Raw genomic sequence first — 20,403 nt, forward strand, 5'->3', positions numbered from 1 at the left:
ATTAGAGAGGTGTCTGATTAGAGAGGTTTCAGTGTAACTGCATTGATCAAGACACATGGTAGTGTGTCGTGCGGCCCAAGAAGCCGGCGCGCAACCCCGTGAGTATATTGACAGGAAGAAAGAAAACGCAATTTTCGCACCTCTGTAGCTCTGTGCTGCCTTGATGAAACAAGGCGAATTTTGCTGTGAACATTCCCTCCAACTTCAGTACTCCACATTCCAAATTTGAGCGAAATCGCTTCAGGAATTCCTGAGATATGCGACTTCAAAAATTGGCTTAGTTTCTTGGTTTTTTTTTTCTTCTTATTTTCTTCCTCTTTTCGCACACTTACAAAAACTGCTATAAAATGCGAACGCGTTATCCGATTGCCTTGAAATTTGGCACACAGAAGGGGGGTATAAAGGCGCATCTTGGTACCAACTTTGGCTGGAATACCATAAACAGGCAAAGAGTTATGAGCAATTATGCACGCAAAATAACACCAATATGTTGTCACGCCTACAGGGTAAACCGCGTATGGGAAGAAGCTTAAAATCGGTGGGTGAATAGGTTAACTATTGAACCTCAAACCTTTTGACCCAAACCTTTTGAGGTTTGAAAGAAATCGAGCTAAAAACCAGGAAGATACAGCGAAAAAATCAACAGTGTGTAACAATTACGCAATCAAGATTAGCAAATCAAAAACGACTGCTTGCCACGCCTACCAGATAAACCGCTTGGGGTAATGCTTTGAAAATCGCTGTACAGATGGAGTTATCATCTTAGAAAGGCTCTTCAATGGTGTAGAAGAATCAGACTTAAAGCCACGGAGTTATAGCACGAAATCCAACTTGGTGTAGCAAGTGCGAGATCGAGATACTCTAATAGAGCAGTCATCCTAATAGAGCAGTCACCCTAAACAGAATTCAAGAGATCAGTTAGAAATAAGTAACCTGTATCTCTAGAGATCGGCTACAAACAAATCACCCTGTAGAGAGTTCAGCTACAAACAATTCGCCCTGTTCAGACATCAGTTAGAAGAAGTTTTCTTGTAGAGAGTTCAGTTACAAACAAATCACCCTATTGAAAGATCAGCTAGAAGATGTCACCTTGTAGATAGTTCAAAGAAACCACCATGTAGAGAATTCAGCTACAAACTAGTGACCCTGTAGATACATCAGCTAGAAGAAGTTACCTTGTAGAGAGTTCAGCTACAAAGAAACCATTCTGTAAAGAGCTCAGTTGCAAACAAATCACCTGTACAGAATTCAGCTACAAACAAATCACCCTGTAGAGAGATCAGCTAGAAGAAGTTACCTTGTAGATAGTTCATCTACAAACAAATCATCCTGTAGAGAGATCAGCTAGAAGAAGTTACCTTGTAGATAGTTCAGCTACAAACAATTCATCCTGTACAGAGCTCAGTTAAAAGAGGTTTCCTTGTAGAGAGTTCAGCTACAAACAAATCACCCTGTAAAGAGATCAGCTAGAAGAAGTTACCTTGTAGAGAGTTCAGCTACAAAGAAACCATCATGTAGAGAATTCAGCCGCAAACAAGTCAAGTGTAGAGAGTTCAGCTACAAACAAATCTCCCTGTAGAGAGATCAGCTAGAAGAAGTTTCCTTGTAGAGAGTTCTGCTACAAACAAATCACCCTGTAGAAAGATCAGCTAGAAGAAATCACCTTGTAGACAGTTCAGCTTCAAAGAAACAATCATGTGAGAGTTCAGGTACAAACAAATTGTCCTGTAGAGAGATCAGCTAGAAGAAGTTACCTTGTAGAGAGTTCAGCTACAAAGAAACCATCATGTAGATAGTTCAGGTACAAACAAATCACCCTGTAGAAAGATCAGCTATAGAAGAAATCACCTTGTAGAGAGTTCAGCTACAAAGAAACTATCATGTAGAGAGTTCAACTACAAACAAATCACCCTGTATAAAGATCAGCTATAGAAGAAATCACCTTGTAGAGAGTTCAGCTACAAAGAAACCATCATGTAGAGAGTTCAGCTACAAACAAATCGGCCTGTAGAGAGATCAGCTAGAAGAAATTACCTTGTAGAGAGTTCAGCTACAAAGAAACCATTATGTAGAGAGTTCAGCTGCAAAAAAATCACCTGTAGAGAGTTATGCTACAAGCAAATCTCCCTGTAGAGAGATCAGCTAGAAGAAGTCACCTTGCAGGGAGTTCAGTTACAAAGAAATAAACCATGTAGAGAGTTCAGCTGCAAACAAATCACCTGTAGAGAGTTCAGCTAGACACAAGTCACCCTGTAGAGAGATCAGCTAGATACAAGTCACCTTGTAGAGAGTTCAGCTAGAAGAAGTCACCTTGTAGAGAGTTCAGCTGCAAATAAATCACCCTGTAGAGAATTCAGCTACAAACAAATCACCCTGTAGAAAGATCAGCTAGAAGAAGTTACCTTGTAGAGAGTTCAGCTACAAAGAAACCACCATGTAGAGAGTTCAGCTGCAAACAAATCACCTGTAGAGAGTTCAGCTAGAAACAAGTCACCCTGTAGAGAGATCAGCTAAAAACAAGTCACCCTGTAGAGAGTTCAGCTAGAAGAAGTCACATTGTAGAGAGTTCAGCTACAAAGAAACTACCACGTAGAGAGTTCAGCTGCAAAATAATCACCCTGTAGAGAACTCAGCTACAAACAAATCGCCCTGTAGAAAGATCAGCTAGAAGAAGTTATCTTGTATGGATTTCAGCTACAAACAAATCATCCTGTAGAGAGTTCAGCTACAAAGAAATCATCATGTAGAGAGTTCAGCTACAAACAAATCACCCTGTAGAGAGTTCAGCTAGAAGAAGTCACCTTTTAGAGAGTTCAGCTACAAAGCAACCACCATGTAAAGAGTTCAGCTGCAAAAAACTCAATCACCCTGAAGAAAGATCAGCTAGAAGAAGTTACCTTGTAAAGAGTTCAGCTACAAAGAAACCACCATGTAGAGAGTTCAGCTGCAAACAAATCACCTGTAGAGAGTTCAGCTAGAAACAAGTCACCCTGTAGAGAGTTCAGCTAGAAGAAGTCACATTGTAGAGAGTTCAGCTACAATGAAACTCCCATGTAGAGAGTTCAGCTGCAAACAAATCACCCTGTAGAGAACTCAGCTACAAACAAATATGCAGTGTAAAAAGATCAGCTAGAAGAAGTTACCTTGTAGAGAGTTCAGCTACAACGAAACCACCATGTAGAGAGTTCAGCTACAAACAAATCACCTGTAGAGATTTCAGCTAGAAACAAGTCACCCTGTAGAGAGATCAGCTAGAAACAAGTCACCTTGTAGAGAGTTCAGCTAGAAGAAGTCACATTGTAGAGAGTTCAGCTACAAAGAAACTACCATGTAGAGAGTTCAGCTGCAAACAAATCACCCTGTAGAAAGTTCAGCTATGAACAGATCACCCTGTAGAGAGATCAGCTAGAAACAAGTCACCTTGTAGAGAGTTCAGCTAGAAGAAATTACCTTGTAGAAAGTTCAGCTACAAAGAAACCACCATTAAGAGAGTTCAGCTGCAAACAAATCACCCAGTAGAAAGTTCAGCTATGAACAGATCACCCTGTTGAGAGTTCAGTTAGAAACAAGGAATCCTGTAGAAAGATCACCTAGAAGTATCGCCTTGTAGAGAGTTCAGCTACAAACAAATCACCCTGTAGAGAGATCAGCTAGAAACAAGTCACCTTGTAGAGAGTTCAGCTATAAAGAAACCACCATGTAGAGAATTCAGCTGCAAACAAACACCCTGTAGAGAACTCAGCTACAAACAAATCGCCCTGTAGAAAGATCAGCTAGAAGAAGTTACCTTGTAGGGATTTCAGCTACAAACAAATCACCCTGTATAGAGTTCAGCTACAAAGAAACCATTCTGTAAAGATAAAGAGCTCAGCTGCAAACAAATCACCTGTACAGAATTCAGCTACAAACAAATCACCCTGTAGAGAGATCAGCTATAAGAAGTTACCTTGTAGATAGTTCAGCTACAAACAAATCTCCCTGTAGAGAGATCAGCTAGAAGAAATTACCTTGTAGAGAGTTCAGCTACAAAGAAACCACCATGTAGAGAGTTCAGCTGCAAAGAAATCACCCTGTAGAAAATTCTGCCAGAAACAAATTGCCCTGTAGAAAGATCAGTTAGAAGAAGTTACCTTTTAGTGAGTTCAGCTACAAAGAAACCATTCTGTAAAGAGCTCAGCTGCAACAAATCACCTATACAGAATTCAGCTACAAACACATCACCCTGTAGAGAGATCAGCTAGAAGAAGTTACCTTGTAGATCGTTCAGCTACAAACTATTCGCCCTGTAGAGAGAGCAATTAGAAGAAGTCACCTTGTAGAGTGTTCAGTTACAAAGAAACCACCATGGAGATTTCTGTAATCAATATATGTGACCGGATTTGCGAAAAGGGGTCTTCGACACACATCCAATTCCGTAAACGTTGGAGACCATAACTCAGTGTTCAAGTAACATATTAACCTGAAAATTTCACCATGTATTCAGCTATAGTGGTGCTCACCACTGCCCAAATTTCAAGGCAATAGCTCTTTCCAATCTGAAGTTATCAATTGTCAAAGTTGGAATATACTTTGGGCAGTGGTGCTCACCACTGCCCAAAACATCAAATTTGGTACAAATCTGATGAATGGTTCAGGAGTTATTACCGATTATTCGCGTAAAACAAGATCGATTTGTTGTCACGCCTACAGGGTAAACCGCTTCATGGAATGAGTTGAAAATTGCTATGTAGATGGAGTAACCATCGTAGGAGTGCCTTTTGGTGGTTTGAAAGGAATCGAGATAAAGACCACGGAGATATGACACAAAACCCAACCTGTGTCACAATTACGCGATTGATTTTTATGAATAAAAAAGTATTAGTTTTCACGCCTACTAGGCAAACCGCTTAGAGCAATGAGCTGAAAATCGGTGTATAGCTGGAATAATCTTCATAGAAAGTCCTTGCAGTAGTACAGAAGAATCGGATTACAAACCACTGAGTTATGATTCGAAAGCCAACTCAGTGTAGCAAATGCGAGATCGAGATACTCTAATAGAACAGTCACCCTAATAGAGCATTCGGCTAATTTATTTACTCCATTATAGAATTTTATTACATCACAAGTTATTCTGTAGGGAGTTCAGCTGCAAACAGTTAATCTTATAGACAGTTCAGCAAGAAGACAGTCACCATGTGGAGAGTTAAGCAAATATACCACTATAGAGATTCAGAACATTACAAGTCACAGTGAAGAAAGTTCAGCTATAAACAAGTCATGCACTGTGTAGAAAATTCAGCTACAATTAAGTCACTCTCTAGAGAATTCAGTTACACTGAATTCAGCTACACACAAGTCACTGTGGAGAGAGTTCAGCTACAAACAAATTACCCTTTAGAGTGATCAGCTACAAACAAAACACTTTGCAGGGTGTTCAACTGCAACAAATCAATTACCTTTAGAGCGATCAGCAATGAACAAATCAACACAAATCTACCTGTAGAGAGATCAGCTAGAAACAAATCACCCTGAAGAGAGTTCAGCTACAAAAAATCACCCTGTAGAGACATCAGCTAGAAACTAGACACAATGTAAGAAGTTCAGCTACAAGCAATCACCCTGTAGAGAGTTCAGCTAAAACAAATCAACCTGCAGAGAGATAAGCTACAAACAAATCACCTTATAGAGAGTTCAGCTACAAACAGATTACCTGTAGAGAGATCGGCTACAAACAAATCAACCTGCAGAGAGATCAGCTATACACACACAAATCAACTTGTAGAGAGATCAGCTACAAACAAATCACCCTGTAGAGAGATCAGCTAGAAACTACACACAATGTAAGGAGTTCAGCTACAAGCAAATTACCCTGTAGAGAGTTCATCTACAAACAAATCAACCTGTAGAGCAATCAGCTAGAAACAAATCACCCTGTAGAGAGATCAGCTAGAAACAAATCACCCTGAAGAGAGGTCAGCTACAAAAAAATCACCCTGTAGAGAGATCAGCTACAAACAAATTGCCCTGTAGAGAGATCGGCTACAAACAAATCAACCTGCAGAGAGATCAGCTACACACAAATCAACTTGTAGAGAGTTCAGCTACAAACAAATTACCCTGTAGAGAGATCGGCTACAAACAAATCAGCCTGTAGAGAGTTCAGCTAAAACAAATCAACCTGCAGAGAGATCAACTACAAACAAATCACCTTATAGAGAGTTCAGCTACAAACAAATTACCCTATAGAGAGATCGGCTACAAACAAATCAACCTGCAGAGAGATCAGCTACACACAAATCAACTTGTAGAGAGATCAATTACAAACAAATCACCCTGTAGAGAGATCAGCTAGAAACTACACACAATGTAAGGAGTTCAGCTACAAATAAATCACCTTATAGAGAGTTCAGCTACAAACAAATCACTCTGTAGAGAGATCAGCTAGAAACTGGACACAATGTAAGGAGTTCAGCTACAAGCAAATCACCCTTTAGTGAGTTCAGCTACAAACAAATCAACCTGCAGTGAGATCACCTACAAAAAAGCACCTTGTACAGAGTTCAGCTACGAACAAATTACCCTGTAGAGAGATCGGCTACAAACAAATCAACCTGTAGAAAGATCAGCTACACACAAATCAACTTGTAGAGAGATCAGCTACAAACAAATCACCCTGTAGAGAGATCAGCTAGAAACTAGTCACAATGTAAGGAGTTCAGCTACAAGTAAATCACCCTGTAGAGAGTTCAGCTAAAACAAATCAACCTGCAGAGAGATCAGCTACAAATAAATCACTTTATAGACAGTTCAGCTACAAACAAATTACCTTGTAGAGAGATCGGCTGCAAATTAATCAACCTGCAGAGAGATCAGCTACACACAAATCAACTTGTAGAGAGATCAGCTACAAACAAATCACCCTGTAAAGAGATCAGCTAGAAACTAGATACAATGCAAGGAGTTCAGCTACAAGCAAAATCACCCTTTAGTGAGTTCAGCTACAAACAAATCAACCTGCAGTGAGATCACCCACAAAAACGCACTTGTACAGAGTTCAGTTACAAACAAATCACCCTGTAGAGAGATCAGGTAGAAGAATTCACCTTGTAGAGAGTTCATTTACAAAGAAACCATCATATAGAGAGTTCAGCTACAAAGAAATTACCCCGTAGAGAGTTCAGCTAGAAGAAGTCACCTTGTAAAGAGTTTAGCTACAAAGAAACCTTCATGTACAGAGTTCAGCTACAAAGAAACCACCTGTACAGAATTCAACTACAAACAAATCACCCTGTATAGAGATCAGCTAGAAGAAGTTACCTTGTAGATAGTTCAGCTACAACAATTCACCCTGTAGAAAGATCAGCTAGAAGAAGTCACCTTGTAGAGTGTTCAGTTACAAAGAAACCATCATGTAGAGAGTTCAGCTGCAAACAAATCACTCTGTAGAGAGTTCAGCTACAAAGAAACCGCCATGTAGAGAGTTCAGCCTCATACAAACCACCTTATAGAGAATTCAACTACAACAATCACCCTGTAGAGAAGAAGTTACCTTGTAGAGAGTTCAGCTATAAAGAAACCACCATGTAGAGAGTTTAGCTGCAAACAATTCACCTGTAGAGAGTTCAGCTAGAAACAAATCACCCCATAGAGAGATCAACTGGACGAAGTCACCTTGTAGAGAGTTCAGCTACAAAGAAACCATCATGTAGAGAGTTCAGCTGCAAACAAATCACCCTGCAGAGAGTTCAGCTACAAAAAAAATCACCCTGTAGAGAGTTCAGCTAGACGAAGTCACCTTATAGAGAGTTCAGCTACAAAGAAACCATCATGTAGAGAGTTCAGCTGCAAACAAATCACCCTGCAGAGAGTTCAGCTACAAAAAAAATCACCCTGTAGAGAGTTCAGCTAGACGAAGTCACCTTATAGAGAGTTCAGCTACAAAGAAACCATCATGTAGAGAGTTCGGCTATAAAGACACCACCATGTAGAGAGTTTAGCTGCAAACAAATCACCTGTTACAGAGAGTTCAGCTACAAAGAAACCATCCTGTATATAGTTCAGCTACATTTCAAGTCACCCAGTAGAGAGATCAGCTGCTGCAAAAAATTCCTGTGGGGAATAATGAGCATGTAATAAATATATGTATATAATTTGTATAATTACTAATAAAATCAAAAATAATTGAAGTACTAAAATTCTTCTTTAAGTTCTTTTCTTCTTCCTGTGGTAAAGAAAAAAACACATGGGTTAAAAAAGTCCCAAAGCCAGCCATAGGCCGGCTTTGCAGTATACAAATACAAAAAGAAGTGATATCTAATCAAAAACAGCCAAGCTGTAAAAAAAGGTGCGGCCCCCATAAAGGCCATGATGAAAAAAGACGTGAAATCCAAGGTGGCGGCCAAGAAATGGCTGTGATGGTAGGTTAATGGTTACATTTTAATAACAACAATTCAGGTGAATTTGGTGCCAAGACCAAGCGGCACAAAATTCACCTGAATTGTCGTTATTAAAATGTAACCATTAACCTACCATCACAGCCATTTCTTGGCCGCCACCTTGGATTTCACATCTTTTTTCATCATGGCCTTTATGGGGGCCGCACCTTTTTTTACAGCTTGGCTGTTTTTGATTAGATATAATAACATGGGTATATTGGTGTGCCTTCAGCAATGGAGAGTATTAATACTTCTGTTTAATCTCGTGATTATACTTGCGTATTATGCCTCCAACTGTATGTGTATTACAACTTGACCACATTCTCATGAGATTCCATACTATAATTGAATTTAAAAGTTTGTATTGTTATAGTAGTGTTCATAGTTATACCCCCTGTAACATGTAAACGTCAATAAGAATTATGTATGTAGCCATAACTCATGATCCCTTTGCCATCCCAACTTCAAACTTACCGGCATGAAAGAAGGCTATTAGAAGAATATTTGAACAAAAAATAAAAGCAATTAAAATATCTGTTTTTGAAAAAACTGAGATCAAAGGAAAAAGTCACATTTTTGTGGTTTGACCTTTTCCTTTGAGTAATTATAATGAATTATATATCACTTGAAAGAGAATTTAATAAGCATTCCAAAACTCTAAACAGAAAGGTACTGTGGCAATCACTGACAAAGTTATGGCAATTTTATTAAACCTGTGTAAGCTGCTGTTATATTTTCTAATAACATTTGAGCGGTCATATCTTAAAGGGAGATTAACAGAATGGGCCAAATTTTGGTGTGAGAAAGTTTCTTAGTAGAGTCCATGTCTATGCCAAATTTCATGAAAATCCGAAGGGGTCAGGATTTTTTTTGGTTGATTTGGTATGGAATGACCCATTTACAACACGTTAATGGGAATTTTATTGTGTACTATTCCCATCATGGGATTTGATAGATATATAATAATGGGAATAAGTTGTATAACATTCCCATACTGGATATTTACAATACGTTAATGGGAATTTCATTGTGTACTATTCCCATCATGAGATTTGATAGATATATAATAATGGGAATAAGTTGTATAACATTCCCATACTGGATATTTACAATACGTTAATGGGAATTTCATTGTGTACTATTCCCATCATGGGATTTGATAGATATACAATAATGGGAATAAGTTGTATAACATTCCCATACTGGATATTTACAACACATTAATGGGAATTTCATTGTGTACTATTCCCATCATGGGATTTGATAGATATACAATAATGGGAACAAGCCCATACTGAATATTTACAATACGTTAATGGGAATTCATTGTAACTATCCCATCGTGGGATTTTAGCTCCATATATATTTCCCATGCATATAATTATTCTGTGGGCTTTATGAAAAAGTGTTGTAACATGTATAACCTCTAAAACGTTCACGCTATGATTTATATAGGTAGTTAGTTTAAAATATACCAGAAATTGCCATTCCAGTAACCACTGGCCACTCCTAGGATGCTGTCCCAATGTAAAATGTCATATCTTCCCCGCACAGCTGTTTCTGGCTTGTATTTACTGGGGTTAGTTTCATCGCTGATATAAAATCTTATTTGACATGTTCTAGATGCAACATCTACTGTCATAACATGCCCAAACCACACTTCATCCTCATTTCCAGCAACTTCAAGCATGTCGTTGACTTTAGGATGAATTGGCACCAGTACATCACTAGACCTCACAGACAAAGCAGGTCTTTTAAAATCCATCACAACATAAACACTTGGTCAATCTAAATTGTTTGGATCCGGGTACAACATAATCTTGCAGAGTATTTTGCTAACATAAGCCAAAGCTTCTTGGGAGGCAGATGTGACAAAGTAACTTCCACTGTGTGCACGAATTCCTCTCTCATGCACAGCAGCATAAAGATTTCCCTTCACAAATGTACGGTAACAGCCATCACATGAAACAGAAAAGAAATCTGCTATCTCAATTACTTGTTGCTCTCCATCAAGTAACATTAAAACATGCTCCTTTATGCGAAATAGCACCCTCGGCAAGCATCACTGTACACTAGTAAACTTCGGCATGATGTGGCTAGTGTCTCTGACCCATCAAATTGCAGATTGGGGTCAACTTCCTGCAGTTGACAGGTTTCAACAGTAATGTGCTTTTTACCACCAATCAAAACAGGTTCGTCTTGGTTTAGTTGAAGCCTGTCAAAGCATTTGTGTGCTTGTAAGATTGAACTAGCATGAAGAGGCTACATAAAACAAACAAACAAAAATGCTATAGTCTAAAGAACAATGTAAAACTACACACTTTTAATGGTAAAAATCACATTCTATATAGTTAGTTCGTTCCCACCAGTCATAGCCATGGATTTCTTTACTAGTTGACATTGATCATGGGCAATGAATTTGACAAAACCAGACTTCCACACACGCTCAGTTTTATATATGCATCTGAAGGACATAAAACTCAGTGTAAGAGTATATAATGCCATCTAGTGGTCAAGGTTATAAAGTAAAAGAACTGGATGTGTGTGGAAGCACTGTTTGTATAGTTTTATGATATATGTATATCCATGTATACACACACTCGTACTGATATACCTGCTCCAAGCATCCATTGTTGGTCGTGTGGTACTCACAGTAAACATTTGTATGGTCATGTGATGTAAATTTGAGTAATTCTCGTCGACTTTTCGCTTTTGCAAATGTCAGCTCTAGATTCTTTTGATTTGATGATTTCTCTACATAAGTATGCACAGCTCTCTCAAAAAAGTAACACCAATAATTATTAGGGGAGGAAAATCTTCTGATATCATCAGTTAAGTGGGTCAAGTTGTGGAGAGAAATAACACAACTCTTGCCTCCTTCCACTTCTTATGTCAAAATTTTATGCCTCCAAATGAGTCGCTCCAGTGTTCTTAGCATTTCTGGTTTAATTCTGTCCCTTCCACATCCAAACAAGCACTCCACTATTTTAACTGCAGAAATCCACACTTAAAAATGGCTATCTGGTAAAACACCAGCAAACACAACCTCAGAAGTTGGAAAACAAAATTTCTGAATTTCCTCAGCCTTCCAGAATCCCATTCTTCGTGATATTCCTTCAGGCACTCTGCCATCCTTTAGCTCTATAAAGTAACAGTGTATTAACATCAATGCTTCATTTGTAATATGCAATGCTTGATCAGTTATACAATGAAGAATTATGAAGCAAAAGCATACAAGTAAATTAAAATCTATTGTGCTGCCAAATCTAATTATAATATGACTATATAGTGCAATCGGCCATGGCATTAAAAGTATTACTAACCTGCAGTCCATGGCATTTTTGCAAGCCGTTTTTCAATCACTGCATCTCTAAGCATTCCCTGCTCCTGATAAAAATGTAAATGGCGCAACACAACCCTTAGTATCAAAGTGTGCATAGTATCAAAAACCAGGTCTTTTAGCACATTGAAATTATACAGCTGCCTTAGTCGATTAAAAATACTGACTCAGTAAACCCACATTCGCTGACCAATTTTTGATGTTTGGTAGATCGGTCCTCATTCTCTGTCACACTCATATGATGTAAACTAGTATCCATTAATCTCTCTTGCCAGGGTTCACGGAAATGAAATCGGTAATTTCCATAATAATTTTGTGTGCTGGATTCCCCTATGTGTTGTCCTAGTAAATGCAAATTAAAATGAAGTATATATACTATGAAGTGGATGCATCTACCTTTGACCTCATCTCGTCTGCAAGCATGCTGGCCACCAGAACCAAGGAACTTGCCAATCTCACATTGTGCAGGGTGATCTCCTGTCCAGCAAAGAAACAGGCATCATATTTTTGCAGGACCAGGTGGTATGCCTGCTATTGTTCCCTTATACTCTACTTCAATACCTTTAAATAGATATAACACATAATTAAATATTGCATATGTGTCAAATAAATAGAATAAATGTTATTTACAGAGTTAGATGCCAAAATCAGTAAGTCATATATATATATATATACAAAATGTATATACAGCCTTTGTCATCTTTGAGATAAACTTTTATGACTTTTAATTACTATATAAGCATATATATATAACATTTACATGATTAAATATAACGCATACATAATTTTAAATAATTTTATGTAAACGTGCATGTACTTCATTACAAATATTTTACCATTAATAAACGAATCCTCAACCTCAGTAATCAATGGATCAAGAAAGGGATCCATAGCCCATGGCATCTTGTTAGGCACAGCATAACTTGGTACGAATTCACACACATATACTTCATCAACCTTTGATCTATCATGTTTTGTCATAGTTGCAATTTGTATTTCAATTGATCCTAAGTACACAAATAGAGAGTATGCATGTATATATGTACTATTTGAGCCAGACATATACATCATCAATATACTCTAGATCTGCACACATTCTTACCACAGCTATGTTTGTTAGAAGTGGAAAATGGTTGCCATCCATCCCAATGACCAAGTAAAGCTAAATTACGAGGGTCTCCAATTGTATATTGTGGTAAATGCTGGAACTTAGTGAAGCAATGTGGACAAATAATAGTCACCTCTGGCGGTGGCGGTGGTGCTGGTGCTGCTGCACGATCAATTGCTGAATTTATTGTGTCAGCGCTGACTACATTTTTACAAAAGTCACAGCGTACAGGTAATAACCATCTCCGTTCCGGATCCCAAAACCAGCTCAGCTCTGCAAACCATTCTCCATCCCATATCTCATACATTGTATCACATTCTGTACTATACATCCACCTGTCTTTTTGCAACCAGTGAGCTGTCATCTTTTCACAATATTCTGCACTGGAACACCAACGCTGAACCTTGTGACAAAGCGGTAGATAGTGGTACTGAATTAAACCAGGTTTCTGACAGTACTTGCACAAGTCAGTTGAGTTGGACATTACACTCCATAGATTATGGTTGGGCTGCACTTAAGCATACAAAATAAGTTGTTGGCTCCTTGTAACCAAAACCCAGTAAATTATAACAGCAAGCTGACCATGTTTTACGCCATAATTCCAGAGAACCAGGATTGTCCTTGCAATATAAGTCCCGTCCAAAGGAAATAATATCTAAAAGATTTTTCTGGGATCCATTCATTTCATCCAATAACTTAAATGCTTGGAGAACAGCAATAGCAATGTCTTTCTTGGTTTCATCAGTACTAGTACATGTCGAATCGGATACAGTGAGCCTGTTAGAATCAACACTACATAATTATTTTTGCAGCTAATTTTAAATATCTTGGTATAATTTTCTATTGGTGATCAGAACTGTGAAAAGGGGTCTTATATATGTAGCCTTTTCAAATTTCCAAGTTTGATGAGTCATAACTCATCATGTGTTTAACCTATTATTTTACAATTACATCCAGGAATAGTGCTATGTTTGGAGTGTAATGAAGGTGACCAAATTTCAGGCTGGTACCATACAAGATTCCTTTTCGCAGATCCGGTCACATTTGTGAAGTTCTCATAGTATAGATATTATTAGCTAAGTTAACTATGATCGTGTGCATGTGCATACCTATTTCTCCAACAGCCATGGCCTCATTCATGGGTGGTACTTCATATAAGGACCGGGATCCACTCCCTTCCATTATTGTATCATCACGCATACGCAGATCGTCTTGTTCATTAGCTATCATTGGATCAGTACTTGTGCATTCTTCATCAGTCATGCACAGATCGTCTTGTTCATCAGCTACCACTAAGTCAGTAGTACTTGTGCATTCTTCGTCACTCATGCACAGATCGTCTTGTTCATCAGCTACCACTAAGTCAGTAGTACTTGTGCATTCTTCGTCACTCATGCACAGATCGTCTTGTTCATCAGCTACCACTAGGTCAGTACTTGTGCATTCTTCGTCACTCATGCACAGATAGTCTTGCTCATCAGTTACAACTGGATCAGTAGCTGTGCCTTCTTCCTGTTCGTTGTATCTCTCAGCATTAGCGTCTAGCCAGTGACGATATTCTGTCGATCTAGAAACTGCCTTTCCATTGCAGCTCGTACACGGGCAATGCGCATGTGTATAACTTAAGGAGTCACAATAACAGTAGGAAACGTCTTTACGAGTCCAAGAACTGGAGTATTCCATTAAGAGTATATACGTGTACGTACATATACGTACGGCAGTGGCAGCAGCAACTCTTGGCGGTTTAAAAAAACCCGTTACGTAATCCGCGAATTTCCACCAATCAAATGCGGCACTAGAAGCGCACTTTAAATGTGTGGGAAACGATTTGTTCTTTAAACGACTTTCGTTTACTTGGCGATTCATTTCTCTAAGGGTTTTACGTACTGTGCGCACAGCAGCATTTATACAACCGTCGAACTGCTACAGCTCAACTACGTTACCCAGTACTAGTACTGACCAACTAGCTATGGCGGAGCTTGAGGTGGACAACAAAGCTCAATGGGACGTTTCCCAAACTGTAGAGTGGGCCAAGGAGAATTTCGGTGAAGAAGTCACTGAATGCTTTGAAGGTACGTAGCTGTGGCAGTGTTGTATTGTCACTGTGTAGCTAGCTAGCTATTATCTAGTAAGGAAATTTTTATACCTACCGAGCTGTCCAACCCATTCACATCCTAGCTCTAACTACTTGGTTTTCTCGTATGTTTGTGTCAACATATCAATTTATGTACTTAATCTTAGGTACTTAATCTTAGGTACCTAGTTTCTTGTGGAAAGTCAATTTATTTTCTAGCTTTTTTTCCCTGTATTTGTCGTGGCGCTTATCCATTAAGTTATACATAAGCACCTATTTAATTTATAGACACCTGTTATTTTTTAAGCGCTTACGCACAGCCTGTACCGTAATAATTTATTTTGAGGGGAAATATTTTCGAGGTTGACCAGCATTGTAATAAAACAATGCAGTTTTTTAAACAAAAAGATGGTTAGATAGGTTGGTCCCCAAAATCAGTAAAACGATATTGCATTTTTTTTTAAAATATGTAGTCTATATGGTATTAGCTAGCTACCTGGCCACCTTTTTGCTATTGGCTAGCCACTATGGTTTTCTATTCCATTATTTCTCTAGCTAATAAACTACATGCATACAACTGTAGCTAGAGTTAAACTTACTTCCATGTGCTTATCTGTTAGGTCAGTTCTCATACTTCCACCAATTGAATTATGAAATACAATAGCACAATTACATAACATATATTGTGTATCAATTTTAGCTACTACAAAACATAGGTTTAAAGTGATGACATATGTTTACAAGCTAAAAGTTAGCTATGCAGTATTATATGTACTGTATATGCAAACTGTCAATACATAATCAGAGAATATAGCTAGTTACAGAAAAGAAATCATGATATTTTTATAATACAGAACAGGAAGTGGATGGGGAGACGTTGGTGTTGATGTCAAATCATGGCACAATGGAACAGCTGTCAGCCTGTGGGCTGAAAACCATCGAAATCTGATGAAAAGCCAGCCAGTATATGAAGTTAATGGCGGCCATCAAAGTGGGTATAAGTTGTCTATGCTTGCTCTTAAAAATATGAAAGAAGAGGACAAAAGACTGTATTTGATAAAGTATGGTAATTAATACCGTACGCAAGGAAACTTTGATGTGAGAAATTTGATGAATTTACACTTCATTAGGTTTGATAAATAAAAGTTGATGAAATAGGTAAAACATATACTTATAATGGCACTTATGGGCATTTCACAATTTGAACTGACTGTCAAATTTTTCTTATGTCAAAATTTCCTTGTGTGCAGTATACATTGTAGCTATGTATTGCTAACAATTGAAATTTTATAGGAGAAGAAGAGTTGCTACAGCAGCTAGACAACCATGGCCAGGGAACAACATTCCAACATTTAGAAACAACACTGAAGAATCAACAAAATTAAACCATCTTGTGAAACAACTTGTCCCTGACTGCTCCCTTCCACATTTTGGAGAAAAGGCTATCAGGAGACATATACAGGATTGCCTTACACAAAGGAGGAGACAGATCAATAATGGCCATGACTATGAACAGGTAATTCATGCAATTCACATGCGTATGCTTAAATATGTCTTATTAGCAACCAAAGAAGAAAGTAAAAACAGAGGAGAAACCTACAAAGTTGGAGAAAAAGAAAACCAGGAATGTGGAGGAAGAAAAAATCAGTAAAAAAGTTCAGAAAGAAGTTAGTAAAAAAAACTGGGGTCAGTGAAAAGGTTCAGAAAGAAGAGGTTGGTAAAAAAGCTGAGATCCGCAAAAAAGTGGAGGAAGAAGAGATCGATACTAGTGAGAATGTGGCAGCTGGGAAGAACAATAAAATGGATGACATAAGAAAGATTGGTGAAAAGGGCCAGAAAAAGAAAGGGATTGGCAACAATGTGGAGAAAAGAAAACAATTGGTGAAAAAGTGGAGAATAAGAAAGAGACCAGTAGAAAGGTGGAGAAAACAAAAAGTGATGAAATGAAAAGTGACAAGACATTAAGGAGAAAGAAAGAAATAGGTGAGATAAATCATACGACTTGCTCCTAAAGTAAGCACCTGCATGTGATCTTGCAGATACCGTGATAGTTGATGATGATAACGATGAAAATAGAGAAGAGTTTCTAGAGTCTAGCCAGTCCAGTGGCCAAGGTATTTACATCTAGCAGTAATTTACGTATATTATATCTAATCAAAAACAGCCAAGCTGTAAAAAAAGGAGTGCGGCCCTTGAAAAGGCTATGATGAAAAAAGATGTGAAATCCAAGGTGGCGGCCAAGAAATGGCTGTGATGGTAGGTTAATGGTAAAAATTTTAATAACGACAATTCAGGTGAATTTTGTGCCAAGACCAAGCGGCACCAAATTCACCTGAATTGTTGTTATTAAAATTTTTACTATTAACCTACCATCACAGCCATTTCTTGGCCGCCACCTTGGATTTCACATCTTTTTTCATCATAGTCTTTTCAAGGGCCGCACTCCTTTTTTTACAGCTTGGCTGTTTTTGATTAGATTTCACTTCTTTTTGTATTTGTATACCCCAAAGCCGGCCTATGGCCAGCTTTGGGGCTTTTAACCTATATATTTTTCTTAACCACAGGAAAAAGAAAAAGATGAAGCAGATTTTATAAATACTTTAACTCATTCTGATTTTATCAGTAAATGTACAAATTATATATATAATGCATATATCAAGAGTTCATTATATTATGAACTCTTGCATATATTTATTACATGTCATTTAATCCCCACAGGATAATTTACAGCTGATCTCTCTACTGGGTGACTTGAAATGTAGCTGAACTCTCTACAAGGTGATCTGCTTGTACGTGATGAACTATTTACAGGATTCTCTCTACAGGGTGACTTGACTAGCTGAACTCTCAGCAAGGTTATCTGTTTGTAGTTGAATTCTCTACAGGGTGATTTGTTTGCAGCTGAACTCTCTACAAGGTAACTTCTTCTAGCTGATCTGTCTACAGGGTGACTTGTTTCTAGCTGGTCTCTCTACAGGGAGATTTGTTTATAGCTGAATTCTCTACAGGGTGATTTGTTTGCAGCTGAACTCTCTACATGATGATTTCTTTGTAGCTGAACTCTCTACAGGGTGATTTTTTTGCAGCTGAAATCGCTACAGGTAATTTGTTTGTAGTTGAATTCTCTACAAGGTGATACTTCTAGGTGATCTCTCTACAGGATGACTTGTTTCTAAGTGAACTCTCAACAGGGTGATCTGTTCATAGCTGAACTTTCTACTGGGTGATTTGTTTGCAGCTGAACTTTCTACAGGGTGATCTTTTCATAGCTGAACTCTCTACAGGATGATTTGTTTGCAGTTGAACTCTCTACATGATGATTTCTTTGTAGCTGAACTCTCTACAAGGTAACTTCTTCTAGCTGATCTTTCTACAGGGTGACTTGTTTGTAGCTGAATTCTCTACAAGGTGATTTATTTGCAGCTGAACTCTCTACAAGGTGACTTCTTCTAGCTGAACTCTGTACAGAGTGATTGATTTTTTTGCAGCTGAACTCTCTACATGGTGGTTTCTTTGTAACTGAACTCTCTACAGGGTGATTTGTTGGTAGCTGAACTCTCTACAGGGTGATCTGTTCGTAGCTGAACTCTCTACAAGGTAACTTCTTCTAGCTGAACTCTGTACAGAGTGATTGATTATTTTGCAGCTGAACTCTCTACATGGTGGTTTCTTTGTAACTGAACTCTCTACAGGGTGATTTGTTTGTAGCTGAACTCTCTACAGGGTGATCTGTTCGTAGCTGAACTCTCTACAAGGTAACTTCTTCTAGCTGATCTTTCTACAGGGCATATTTGTTTGTAGCTGAGTTCTCTACAGGGTGATTTGTTTGCAGTTGAACTCTATACATGGTAGTTTCTTTGTAGCTGAACTCTCTACAATGTGACTTCTTCTAGCTGAACTCTCTATAGGGTGACTTGTTTCTAGCTGATCTCTCTACAGGGTGACTTGTTTCTAGCTGAACTCTCCACAGGTGATTTGTTTGCAGCTGAACTCTCTACATGGTGGTTTCTTTGTAGCTGAACTCTCTACAAGGTAACTTCTTCTAGCTGATCTTTTACAGGGTGATTTTATTGTAGCTGAATTCTCTACAAGGTGATTTATTTGCAGCTGAACTCTCTACAAGGTGACTTCTTCTAGCTGAATTCTCTACAGAGTGATTGATTTTTTGCAGCTGAACTCTCTACATGGTGGTTTCTTTGTAACTGAACTCTCTACAGGGTGATCTGTTCATAGCTGAACTCCCTACAAGGTAACTTCTTCTAGCTGATCTTTCTACAGGGTATATTTGTTTGTAGCTGAGTTCTCTACAGGGTGATTTGTTTGCAGCTGAACTCTCTACATGGTAGTTTCTTTGTAGCTGAACTTTCTACAATGTGACTTCTTCTAGCTGATCTCTCTACAAGATGACTTGTTTCTAACTGAACTCTCTACAGTGTGGTCTGTTCATAGCGGAACTTTCTACTGGGTGATTTGTTTGCAGCTGAACTCTTTGCATGATTGTTTCTTTGTAACTGAACTCTCTACAAGGTAACTTCTTCTAGCTGATCTCTCTACAGGGCAATTTGTTTGAGCTGAACTCTCTACATGATGGTTTCTTTGCAGCTGAACTCTCTATTAGGTACCTTCTTCTGGCTGATCTGACTACAGGGTGACTTGTTTGTAGCTGAATTCCCTACAGAATAACTTGCAATGTAATATAATTGAGTAAATTATAAATGCAGCTGAATACTTTATTATGGTGACTGTTCTATTAGAGTATCTCGATCTCGCATTTGTTACACGTAGTTGTCTTTCGAATCATAACTCAGTGGTTTGTAATCCGATTCTTCTGTACTACTGCAAGGACTTTCTATGATGATTATTCCAGCTACATACTGATTTTCAACTCGTTGCTCTAAGCGGTTTGCCTGGTAGACACGAAAACTAATAGTTTTGTATTCGTAAAAATCGATCGCGTAATTTTGACACAGGTTGGGTTTTGTGTCATATCTCCATGGTCTTTATCCCGATTCCTTTCAAACCACAAAAAGGCACTCCTACGATGGTTGCTCCATCTACATATCAATTTTCAACTGATTCCTCAAAGGGGTTTACCCTGTAGGCGTGACAGACCTTCGACCTTATTTTACGCAAATAATCGGTCATAACTCCGTGAATGTTCATCGGATTCCTACCAAAGTTGGTACACAGATCCGGCTTAATGAGCCCTTTAAGTGTGCCAAATTTCAGCCCGATCAGAGCACGCATTTGTGTTTTATGGCGGATTTTGCGAAGTGTGCGAAATGAAGAAGTAGAAGAAGAAAAAAACGAAGAAATTAAAACGAAATTTTGTTCGCTCGTATCTCGGAAATGGCTGTACCGATTTTCTTCAAATTTGGTGTGTAGACTTCCCTAGCTGGCCGGCACGTCTGTAGCAAATTTGGTTCCAATCGGATAAGGGATCACAGAGCTACATAGGTGTGAAAAT

General features: G+C 38.4%; 1 pseudogene; it reads right to left on the bottom strand.

Annotated features, from left to right (window-relative positions):
• Nucleotides 1-11,258: 11,258 nt before the first annotated feature.
• LOC136248482 (uncharacterized) lies at nt 11,259-12,657 on the bottom strand (annotated as a pseudogene).
• Nucleotides 12,658-20,403: the final 7,746 nt, after the last annotated feature.

Source organism: Dysidea avara, chromosome 3 (assembly GCF_963678975.1).
Source record: "Dysidea avara chromosome 3, odDysAvar1.4, whole genome shotgun sequence".
In the NCBI taxonomy this organism is placed as follows: Eukaryota; Metazoa; Porifera; class Demospongiae; order Dictyoceratida; family Dysideidae; genus Dysidea; species Dysidea avara.